Source organism: Rhinolophus hipposideros (assembly GCF_964194185.1).
Source record: "Rhinolophus hipposideros genome assembly, chromosome: 9".
Lineage (NCBI taxonomy): Eukaryota > Metazoa > Chordata > Mammalia > Chiroptera > Rhinolophidae > Rhinolophus > Rhinolophus hipposideros.
Window position 1 is genome coordinate 60,500,560 of NC_138055.1, and position 12,967 is coordinate 60,513,526.

Below are 12,967 nucleotides of genomic sequence, written 5' to 3' on the forward strand. Positions count from 1 at the left end.
TTTTAAACTTTTTCTTTTAATTGTGGTAAGAACACTTAACATGAGATCTATCCTCTTAACCAATTTTTAAGTTCTCAACACAGCATTGTTAAGTACAGGCACATTGTTGTACAGCTGATATCTAGAATTTATTCATCTTGTATAACTGAAACTTTATTCCTGTTGAACAGTAATTCCCCCATTTCTTCCTTTCTCCAGCAACCGCAATTTTACTCCCTGTTTCTATGAGTTTGACTAATTTAGATGCTTCATATATCATAGAATCATGCAATACTTGTCCTTCTGTGACTGGCTTGTTTGACCGAGCATAATATCCCCCAGGTTTATCCCATGTTAGCACACATGGGGATTTCCTTCTTTTTTAATGTTGAATAATATTCCATTCTATGTATATGCCACATTTTCTTTATTCATTCATTCATTGTTGGACATTTAGGTTGTTTCCATATCTTGGCTATTGTGAATTGTACTGCAGTGAACATGAGAGTGCAGATATCTTTTCAAGATAACTGATTTTGGTTCATTTGGACATAGGAGAGAATTCTGGATCATATAGTAGTTCTAGTTTTAATTTTTTAGGAACCTTCGTACTGTTTCTATAGCGGCTGCATCATTTTATATTTTCACCAACAGTATACAAGGGTTCCAATTTTTCCACATTCTTGCTAGCACTTGTTATATTTTGTTCTTTTGATAATTGCCATCCTAACAGGTGTGAGATGGTATCTCATGGTTTTGATTTGCATTTCCCCAGTTATTACTGATGTTGAGCATCTTTTCATATACCTGTTGACCATTTGCTCTTTGGAGAAATGTCTATTCAAGTTCATAGGCCCATTTTTTAATCTGTTTTTTGGGGGGTTTTTTTGCTATTGAATTGTAGGAGTTCCTTATATATTCTGGCTATTAACTCATTATCAGATATTTGGCTTAAAGATTTAAAAATACAACATGAATCTATAAAATTTCTAAAAGAAATCTTAGGGGGAAAGCTTCATGACATACTAGTAGGTGGTGATTTCTGGAATATAACAGCAAAAGTACAAGCAACAAAAGCAGTAATAGACAAATGGGATTACATCAAACTAAAAAGATTTTGCACAGTAAAAGAAACAATCAGCATAGTGAAAAGGCAACATACAAAATGGGAAAAAATATTTTTAATGATTTTAGAATTACCATATCCACATCCATTATCAAAAACACTTAGGGCTAGTTATATTTCAATATTCATACTTTTCAAACCTTTGAAAAGTCATATAAGTACATATGCCACCTATTATATTTCAGTAGAGTCCAGGGGGACTGTCATAATCAAACACATTAATATTCAGCAAATATTTGCACTAAATAGGATAAATAAGGACTATAAATAGCCTCATATCAGTTCACGTTAGCTTGCTCTCAAATGAATTGTGAAAAAAAGTTTTAAGTTCAAGGCTTTTGAAATTTCAAATTTTCTAAATAAGAAATTGCGGACCTATATTTTGAAATGCTTAAAATAATAATTCTTAAATCAATAATAATTTTGTAATTGCTAACCTAGCAAATAAAAGAGAATGGCCTGGCATTTAATTTTCTTCAAAACTAAAATGCACCTTTAATGAATGGCTCTCTATCCTTTACATCTTGTGTGAAGTTTTTTCATTTAAATTTCATGAGAACATGCATAAGTACATTAATTCTATTTTTACTCTACTTAATTGGATATAATGCAATTATATTAGGGTAGAACTTAATATACTAAGATTGTAAAAGCACATGATAGAATTATGTACATTTAATTGATGAAATTTTTAGGAATAATTTCTTTGTGAATATTCACATTTAGTCTTTTGATCAGAACTATTGTTTTTTTCTAGTTTATCTTTAGATTGTAATACACTTGTTAATATCTTTAAATAATTTTGAGATCACAAAATTCGTTATGATTTACTATAAAAGTACCATGAGTTCAAATATAGAGAAATCTTGTCTATTTTAAATTATTGGTTTCACCTGATAGAACTAGTTATATATTTCATTTTATTATCTTCGCTATCTGCTAGCACAATACCATTTTTATTTACTTAAACAATTGTAGTACTTGCTTCTGTAAGAGAAAACACAATTTCTTATGTAATAGGTAACACACTATACACATGCAATAAATATTGGTTAATGAAGGTACTACACTAGGGTTTCAGAGAAGTACAATTAAGAGTCCCATTCTTCATTGAATCAACCAGTTTAATAGAGAACCTAAATATTAAAGCATGAAAAGTTAAGTATCCATTCACTATAAAATGTGAGAAATACCATACAACAATATATAAATTGCCAAATGGCATTTTATTAGAATACAAAAAAAATTGTTTTTTTTGAAATTAGCATCTGTATATGGAAATATTCTTAGAAAACTAAGAATAAAAGGAAGTTCTTCTAACTTGATAGTCTATATACCTGATCTCTGTAGTAAACATATTTGAGTAATTTTTGGACACAAAACAAGTAAGATTGCAAGTTAAACAAAGGAAATAAAAGTCACTATTTGCATAGGATATAGTCATCTACATAAAATCCAGAAACAATCAGCAGACTGCTAGAACTGAGAAAATTTAGCAAGATTCTCCAATGTAAGGTTAATTTTTTAAAATTAATAAGTGTTTTCTATACACAGGTCAGCAATCTTTTTATAAAGGACCAGATAATAAATATTTTCAGCTTTATGCGCCATATGGCCTCTGATTCAACTACAACTATGCTGATATAGCTTGAAAGCACTCATAGACATTATGTCAACAAGTGGTTGTGGCTGTGTTCCAGTAAAACTGTTTTTACAAAAACGTGGCACACTGGCTTTGGCTTGTGAGCCAAAGATTCCTGACCCTTCCTAATTACCATTAGTAACATACTTAAAAAATAGCATAACAAAAATTAACCTAATTAGAAATGCATCAAACCTTCATAGAAAAAAATTATAACTTTATTAAAAGGCAAAAAATTATCATCTACAGTGGTACCTCGGTTTTCTAATGTCTCCGTTGACGAACATATCAGGTTACGAGCACCGTAAATTTTTTGGATCTATGGTATCATTAGATAATAAATTTCATGCTAAATTTGCAGTTTTAGGGATTGATTTTAAAGGTCTGGAACGGATTAATTCATTTTGCATTACTTTCTATGGGGAAACCGTGCCTCTGTTTTCTAACATTTCAGAACTGGACCGGTTTTCCAGAACAGATTACTTTCGAAAACCTGTACTATATGTCTTAAGATTTATCATGTACTATATGCCTTAACCTAGTAATGCCTCTTTCTCTAAATCTGTCATGTCAGTGCCTCCTATTCAAAATTCTATTCTTTTTTTAAATTTTTTTTTTAGAAACTTCACAAACTCATTCTAAAATTAAGATACAGTAATCAAGATCCAGGATTAGCTAAGTCAATTTTGACAAGCAAGAAGCACTGGACCTACTAGATAGTGAGAGATAGTACAAAGCTATAGTGATAAAAACAGTATGATGCTGGCAAAGAAAGGCAAATAGACTGGAATAAACTAGTGAGCTCAGAAACACTTATGTATCTATGTGAACTTGGTAAGTTGACCAACTAGTCAATGAGAAACAGATTGCTTAAAGCAGATAGGTGCTTAGATTTTGTTAGAACTGGAGAAAAAGAAAGCAGAATCAGTACCGTATACATTATGTATATAGACAGAGTCCAGGAGTAAAGACCCAAGTTAAGAATGTAAAGCTTTAAAGCTAATAAGAAATTTTGGAGAACATCTATGTCTTAGAGATCATAGAACGTAATGTGAAAAATTAAAGGATTTGATTACATCAAAATTAAGTATTTCTGTTAAAGGTACACAAAATTAAAAGTCAGATGTCAGTTTTGGAAAATCTAAAACCTACAAGCGAATAATACCTACATTGTATAAAGAACTGCTATAAATGTACAGAAACAAAAAGCTTTTAAAAAATAAACAAAAGATGTGAATAGGCAGTTTAAGTAAGGGGAATCCCAAGTGCTAACAGGTAGATGAGGGTATATACAAACTCACTAGTAACCAGAAAAATTAAAGCATGAGGTAAAACCTAACAGCCATCAGAATGACACAAATTTAAAAGATTGCCAATATGAAATGTTTGGAGGGAATATGTAAGAAAAGTCTCATAGACAGTGGTGGGAGTGTAAACTAGTAGCACCATTCTCTAGTTAGTGTTTAATTAATTCGGGAATGCTTAAACCCTCTGATCCAGCACTCTGGAATTTTTACACAGGTCCCTGAAGGTAGCTGAATTGCTTGTGGAAGTGGTAGTGCAGACTTGGAGGCAGTTTAGCTAAATCTCTATCACAGTGGATAGAGTGAATAAGAAAATGAATGGTGGTATACTGTGGATACCAGTGCAGCAAGTAGAAGTAACAATGATGAGATCTTTAAAACTGGATAAGCTTTAAAATATACAGTTGAGAGAAAAAGTAAACACAAAATGAGATTTTAATTCAGTGCCATTTATGTAGATTTAAAACAACATATTATATAAAAATATTTAAGAACATAGAGAAAGAACTTACAGTGGAGGAAAATAGGAGTACAGATTGGAAAAGAAAAATAAGTTTTAGAAATTGTCACTTGCTGTTATATAGTTGAAGTAAGGATGCGGATTTTTTTTTTCTGGATGAATGCCAGCTTAAAAAAAAAAAAAAAAACAATGAATTCTGTGTATTCATTGAAGTTACATTAAGAGCACACATTAACTTAGACAGATTCAACTCCAGCAGAAGGCATGTAATTTTAGGCCCTCAAGAAAGAAACTTCAAGGTATTAAGATACAGAATAGCCTGTTTTATGTGCTCAAAATTGCCGTCATATCTGTCAGGAGACCAACCCCTTCTCCTCAACATGGTATGGAGATGCTAGTTCCAATAAATATCCCTAACCTGGGAACTGTTGGCTGCTCATACTGCTTAGCCCATAACAGTTTCCATACAGAGCATCAAAAGTCAAGGAAAAATCATTAAAAGCTACATTTAACATGGTGATAAAAGAATCACCTGCTGAGTTTGTTAAAACATGGTTTCCTAGATCTATCCCAGGAGTTTCTGATTCAATATATCTGGGTGGAGCTCATGAATTTGCATTTCTTATAATCTCACAGATGATTCTAATGATGTTGGTACACCCTAAGGTTCACACTTGAGAAATTCTGTAGGCAGTGTTTGTTGATACATATGTACTATGTGAACCACCATCAGCAGCAGCTTCCTGGGTCCTCACCAAAGACCAGCATTATATAAATCTTGGTGATGGGCCCAGGAATCTGCATTTTAGGTTTTACTTATGAGCAACAAAATGTCAGAATACTCTACAGTAGGCATATGTTCAGTAAGAGAAAGCATGTTAGTATTTTAATTGCCTGACTTTTCTATACCACTGAAAACAGAGGAACTAAGTGCTCTGAAGTCCTAAAATTGTACGGGGCCCATTTTGATCAGAACTGAGACCATATAGCCTCTGCTGAAAAATAAATTTTTGAACTACTTGATTGAGAAGAAATACTAAGTATTAAAACAAAACATTAAGGGTAAAATATAATTTTGTTTATAACATGTAGTCCTGTAGTCATAAAAATGTATGTACCCTAAAACAACCCAAAATCTATATTAGAAATCTAAAAACTTACCTAAAAAAATACTCAAAAGTTTTCTATCTGGATTTTTCTGCTAGATATCAACATATAATTTGAAATTTTTATATGTATGTTATATTTTAAAACTACTCAAGTGCTTAGTTTTTTTCAGAACTTTTCATATGTAATCTAGTTTTTAAGTATCTACAAGTTCTCAAAAACACTATCTATTCTAATGATATCTTAGAAAAGTTTTAACTCCTAAATTTTTCTATTCTGTTAAATGTAACCATTTATTTTCCAAAGATGTTGGCATCAGGTCAATAGTCTATTCAGTTGGACATATGTGACTAGTTCACTCTTGTATTTCTAAAAAATTATTTTGAAAGACAATACTTGTAGAAGCCTGGAGATCCCTAAAGAGAGGAAAAACGTAATCAATAGATTGATGATCCCTTAACTTTCCAGAAATTTCTTAATGTTAACACCTTATTCCTTAGCTACAGCTTCTAACTGAGCTTTATTAAATTTTAACTAAATTGTGCTATTATTTTTTTCTCTGTATGGTTTTATTTTAGGTATAGTTATTTCAAAGAATGCCTTAGAGATTATTAACATTGTCGAAATGAAAAGTTCCAAATTTTGCTATTTTTCTGAAATAAATAAAAATTCCTCTTGTGAGAGTAGCATGAGAAGTTGACTTAATTTAGACATTTTCATTAATTGCTCAAAAATATTGGCAAAAACTTGTAATTAAGTATCTGAAAAAAGTTAAGGGTCATCAATGATTTTGAAGAGGCAGTTTTCATGGGCTAAAAAACAACCATAGAAGAAACCAAAATCAACCAGATAATGCATGAGAGGCTGAAAAAACCAAATGGAAAACTAAGCCAGTAGTTCTTACTCATACGTTGTCCCTCTGCCATCTGTGTTGTTCTGATGAAAAGAATTCCAAATTGGTGACTGAAGCACTAAGTATAAACGTAATCTAGTGCCATATTAGTATTTTTACAGCACTGTGTCCCAGACTACTCTACTTGGAGAGAGGGAGTACTTTATAAATAAAACCATTGCATACTATTTGTGGTTAGGATAAACAATAAACATCTAGGTGACTGCAATATTTTATTTTTGTTTTGTTTATACGATCTGTTTCAATATTGTACCTGTTTCAATGCAGGTAGAGAAACTTACCATATACTTCTTTAGAATATTTTGGAGAGTAATTAAGTCTAATTTTCATATATAATTGCAAGATTAACTATATAGATTTAGAAATGGTCGATAGACCTATTTGATTGAAAATTATTGAAATACATATTAGGAAACTTATCCACACATTGTTTTCATTTTAACAAAAGTTCTATTGAGGCTTTTAAAGTATTTATAAGCATGATAGTCTCTGCTGATTTGAAACAGTAGATGCAGTTATGACAGTTTGGTACTAAAAGAAGTATAGTTCAAAGAAAATGCACTCTTAAAGTTTCTATGAAAGTATACAAATTTGTTACCAGTTTTAACCTTGTGGAAGTACTGGAGGTTGGGAATTGAGAGATTTTGGTTTGTGGAAATTGAGAGGATGGCTCAAGAGTCTTATTTACTTGTCATTCAATCATATTCATATAGTTTAAATTAATAACACTTCTTCAATTTGAAATGGAAATGAGTCATTAATCTAGGGTAATATTCTAAAATCCGTAATTTGTTGTCATTTTTAAAGACATTTTGAATTTTTATAAATTTTTTTCCATGCTTTATCTCATTTTATCTTTTTCTTATTGTTCTCATTAAGAAAAAGACATATTATGACTTTTTCTGAGACTGTAAAGTTTGAGGTAATGGTACAGCCAAACAGAACTGCCTAGCATGCAGTTAAAGAGAGGGAACCAACGTTTGGAGAATAATGAGAACTGCAGATATGGAGTTATATTCCTAGAGGTGAGAAATATAAGCGTATATGAATTATCTAATCAAAAAATGTAAAGAACTATAGACTAAGTAATATACTAACTAGAACTATATAGTATGTCCCTAAGTAATGGTATAAAACAAAAAGGTCAAATGGAAAACTTGAATCCCATTTTGTCATAGATGGTAAGAGAATAAGAGCTTCTAGAAGAAAGGGAATAGTCAGCAATGCTAATGTTGCAGCAATTGGAGAGAGAACAGAACAGATTCAGTGTAAGTGGAGACAGCATGATGGGAATAAGAAATAAATTGTAGGGAAAGAGGGGATGGATACTTAGTCAGAGAATGGAACAACTGATGTAGAACATTCATCATGAAATATATTAAAAGAAGAAATCCTATAACTAAGGTGGTGCTTGGTCGGAAAGGCAGGATTCCTGGAGAGGAAGAGAAAGTGCTTTACATATAAATCTTTTTGTTATAGAAATATATACATTCTTTCCTGGGTATTTGTCACCTAAACACAAAGGCATCATAATGTTAGAATGAAATTCTATATACTGCTATTTACCATTAAACTGCTTTTTTCTGGTGATTTTTAGTCCAAACTCCAAATCCTTTTTGGAAATGCTTGTGTTTACATAAAAACAAACTCCCCATGATTCTGCACTTGGAGTTTCCTCAGTTTAACATTGAAGATGTTAAATGTTAACATCATAGTAAGATGAAGCCAGAGGAGAAGTTAGTTGATAGGAACAGTAAGGGCTTTTGAAGTTATTAATCTGCAAATATATGGACTTTTTGGGGGGTCCTGATTCAAACTAATCAACTGGGGGAGAAAAAATACTTTTGAGTAAGTTGAGATTAAAATTGAACATGAACTAGATTGGGACCGACAGTGGTATCAAAAAAAGATCTCTTACCTACTAGGGATGCCTACTGTAATATTTACAGGTGGAATTATGGGTATCTAGGGTTTGCTTCAAAATAGTCCAGCAAAAATATGGGGGAAGGAGGCTGAGGAGATTATAGACAAAACAAGAGTGGCAGAATGCTAGTAATTTTTGAAGCTGAGTGACTGATATTGGGTACATGAGGTCTCATGTATGTTTGTCAATTTCTCTAATAAGAGTTAAACATAAAAATTTACAAATTTGGTGCTAAGATTCATAATGGCTGAGTAAAGTTACTGTAATTTTATTTTTTAAAAGTGGAATGTTTTATGTTATAAATACCACAAATAATAGTCAAAATAAGGAACAAAAATATAGTTATAAGAAACAATTTGTATATAAATTCCCTTCAACTCTCTTTTGTTTATCTTTAACTATTTAGCACCCTGCCTGACACAGAGGAGGCATACATACATAGCAAATGCTTGTTGAAATAAACTAGTCTGTAAAAGTGTTTAAATTTTCAACAGATGTAAAATTTTCTTTTTCTCTAAGAACTTATTTTAGGATGATTGTTAGAAATAGGGAAAGTTTACCGTTGGTCCAGTTTTTCTTAAGATAATTTTTGTTTTGTAACGTTAAATTTTACAAAGTTGTTTTTTTTTATGTCAGATTTGAAAATAACTAAAATATTTTTTTATATTTATTAAACTTATTGCGGTGGCATTGGTTAGTAAAATTATATAGGTTTCAAGTGTACATTTCTATAACACATCATCAATATATTATTACATTGTGTGTTTACCACTGTTTTGCTATGTAAACTTTCAGATTTCTTTATATTTTGGTTGCTCAATATGGTATTAGATTTCCTTGTATGTTAAATATCCAGTTAATTTACCAAGAATAAGGTGTGTTTTTCTGTTGAAGCAAGAAGTTCAATTTAGTCTTGAATTGCATGCTTTTAGTTGAAACATTGGCAATAGGAAAATTCAAATACTGCATTCAATTTTCAGGGATAAAGTTTAATTTTCTCTCTTCATGAAATTATTTCAGCTAAATTGGTATTTTTACCTTTTTTCTGTCTTGTTTAAGAGATGACTCTCTGCCTTGTATTACACCTAGCCTAAACTAGCAAAAATTAGTTTAACACTAGGTTACTTGAATTTAGTATCTAATCTATGGCTTAGTATCTAGTCTATATATAAGATTCTAAGTGTTTTTCTCTCATTAGAAAGCCACTAGAACAGAGTTGCTAACGAACAGTGTAATTTCCAAGTTACATCAAAGGAAGAGGGCTAAAGGACTCACTCAGGTTATTCTCCACAGACTGAGAAGTCAACTCCTAATTTAACTCCACAAATGTTAGCTAGATTGGGCTATGTGTAATCTAGGTCAGAAGTTGGAATCAGAATAGATAAGTGATCTAACTGTTAACATTCATCAATAATATCTGTAACAGTATTTAAAAAGTGTAGTATTATCATACTTTAAATTTACCTGTGGACCACATCCATCCTTCTCTCTCTGAAATCCATGCTATTTAAGGACAATCTCTCCACCAATGTTGTTTATCCTAGTGGTTTCTAGACCTTGCTTTTAATTTCATTATCTACTCTTTTCCTTCATATACAAATGCCTAGCATACACCACAATATATAGTAGGCACTCAAATAACACTATTTCATTCTTTTGTTTTTTTCAGTATCATCTTCCCCACAATCTATAAATATAAACAAATCTCCCCCCTCTTTAAAAACAAAAGCAAAAAGCCATAAACTTCCTCCAAATACCATTCGTTAATTTTTCTTCTTTTGGCAACCAATTTCTTTAAAAAGGTAATACTATTCTTACCACCCATTCAGAATTTAACAAAGTCCTTACTTGACTCTTTTTAACCTAGTTTATTTGACGTCTCTTTAATACTTCTTTTTGGTAACTATCTCCTAAAGAATTCCTCTTAATTTGAATCCATTATACCATAGTTTTTCAAGGACTGTTTTCACCTCTTTGACCAATCTTCTGGCTGTCTGGCTCTCTTTCTCTCCAGGGCTGCCGTGTTTGGTCGTGCTGGTTGTGTACTACACAGCTTTTAGGGGTGTTGTTCACATTGTAATCCATGTAAAAAGCCCTCCTTGGCATTGTGCAGAATACAGCTTCACTGACTATATACAGCAGCTCTGCTCACACTTAGATGCACTGATAGTCCACAGATTTCCACCTGAGGACCTCTCCTCTCATACCATCATAGGCTCTCAAAATCGGCGGTTGGACTCTATGCTAATGCTGTTCCTGAGATCAAACTGACACAGCTATGCTTTTCTATATTTCTAGCCTGGAGCTTTGCAGATTTTTCCTAAATGTCATGTAGGACTCACCATGTCAGACTGAACTCAAAATCTTCTTACCTCACTTTCTCCCATCTCCTCAACCTAAACTGTGTCTATATCCTGTATTTCTTATTTCAGGTACCGTCTGAAGGTCATCTTGAATTCTTCCTTAACCTCATCTCTTTCATTTCATTAGTCAGCAAATCTTACAGATTTTACCTCTTAAACCTGAAGTTTTCAGATGTTTTGATCTCATTCCCCCTTACATTCTTAAAAATTACTAAGGACCCAAAGAACTGTTATGTGGGTTATATCTATTGATACATATATTTTAGAAATTAAAATGAGTTTTTAAATACTTATTTATAAATAGCAATACTAAACCATTATGTTTTGACACAGTAATATTTTGGTAAAAAACTTCTGAAACAAAATCAATTTACTAAGAAGAATAGAATTGTTCTGCATTTTTGCAAATTTTTAAAATAGAACACAGCTAAATTCTCATATGTGCTTCTGCATTCAGTTTATTGTGATATATTACCTTTGGGTTGAGGTATATTCAGCCTTGCAGAAGTATGTATTTGGAACAGGGAGAAGTTTTTTCAGATAATTGATACCCCATGAGAACTGGACCAGTAGTGGTTTAGTGATGAAAGGTTAATTGCAATGTGGAACCTCAAATCATGTCAATGAACTTTTTATACTATTACATTAAAATCTACCATGTGTAAAAAATACTGAGTTATGCAGGTATTCCTCATGTTGACATACTTCATGATACAATATCTTGTTAATTACATTTGTTAAAACATCACCAATCTTATGAGACAAGTCTTAGTAGTGGGAAGCTGTCCAGCTTGTAGTGGCAAAGTCAAGTTGTCCAGAGTTCTATTTTTTTTGCTTGAACACTTGAATTTTATCATTGGCAACAAATACTTTTAAGCTGTTTTCCTTGAAGTAACAGGCTGCCTTCATGTATTTATGATAAAATGTCTGCCAGATAACTTTTTATGTAAAAGAGTGAAAAGAATGGCTTATTTGGCTTAAAATTCAAATCATGCAAGTCTTTTTCCTCAGACAACCATGTTACTTCAGTATGTAGCAGATGTACTTTAGACAGGCTTCCTAATTTGTTACACAATATTAACGTTTAATTAAAGGTAATGATTTAATAAAATCAATAATATTTATTTTTTCAACATAGGTATTCTTAAGTGAAACTATTTCCTACTGCTCTGGCAGGAGCAGCGGAGCGCAGTGGAGGGTGTGGGGGGTGGAGTGCAGGGGGCCGCAGGGGGATGCAGTGAAGAATACAACTCTAGTATATGGTGTTACGGCCTTAATTCATGCTAACATGTCAGCAGTTTTACCCGCCTTTGTTGTTGCACTGTCAGTGCAAATATCCAACCAGTGAAACAGATCAAATCACATTTAAATAACACCATGGTGTAATGAAAAGTTTTGAACTCATAGATGGGTGCCCTGAAAGATCGTGGAGCCCTGTAAGGTTCCATGGACTGTACTTTGAGAACCTCTTCCTAAACATTCAAAATATGTTGCCCTCACTACTCCACTCTCTTAACCCTAGCCTTTATTAATTCTCACCTTTGTTATTTTTAGTCTCCTAAATGATCTTTCAGTTTTCAGTCTCTTTCTCTTCCTCAAGATTTGCCTTTCTAGACTACAAATCCAATTATGTTGATACCCTATTAAAATCTTTCAACATACACTGGCACAATTGGATAAAATCCAAATTCCTTCATAAAATATGAAAAGCCCTTTGTTATCATACCTACCTTACTAACTTCTGTTCCTGTTACCATGTACTTTCTATCTTTCAGCCAAGCTGAATTTATTGGTAATTCCCTAAACATACCATAGTCTCTAGTTTCATACATTTGCATGTGCTCTTCTTTCCACCTGGAATACTCTAACTTTGAGTTCCCACCTGCCCCTCCAATTATGCACATCATTTTAAAATCACCACGTTATCCACAAAATTTTACATTTTTTTATAATTTTAAAATTTGTATAGGATTTATACCGTTTTAGAATGATTTTGCTTATGTATAATTTTCTCCCATTAGTTTGTGAGCTGTTTGAGGTCAGGAACTGTGTCCGTCTTTGTATTCCTAGTACTTTACTAAGGGTGAGGCATATAGTAATCATTAAATCAATGATTGAGTGTTTTAATGAATTTCACAGAAACTTCTAA

At 32.2% G+C, this 12,967-nt stretch overlaps 1 protein-coding gene across 6 annotated transcripts in view; it reads left to right on the top strand.

Moving 5' to 3' along the window:
• Positions 1-12,967, top strand: part of USP15 (ubiquitin specific peptidase 15) — a 115,186-nt gene that overhangs the window by 54,525 nt on the left and 47,694 nt on the right. The window lies entirely within an intron of this gene.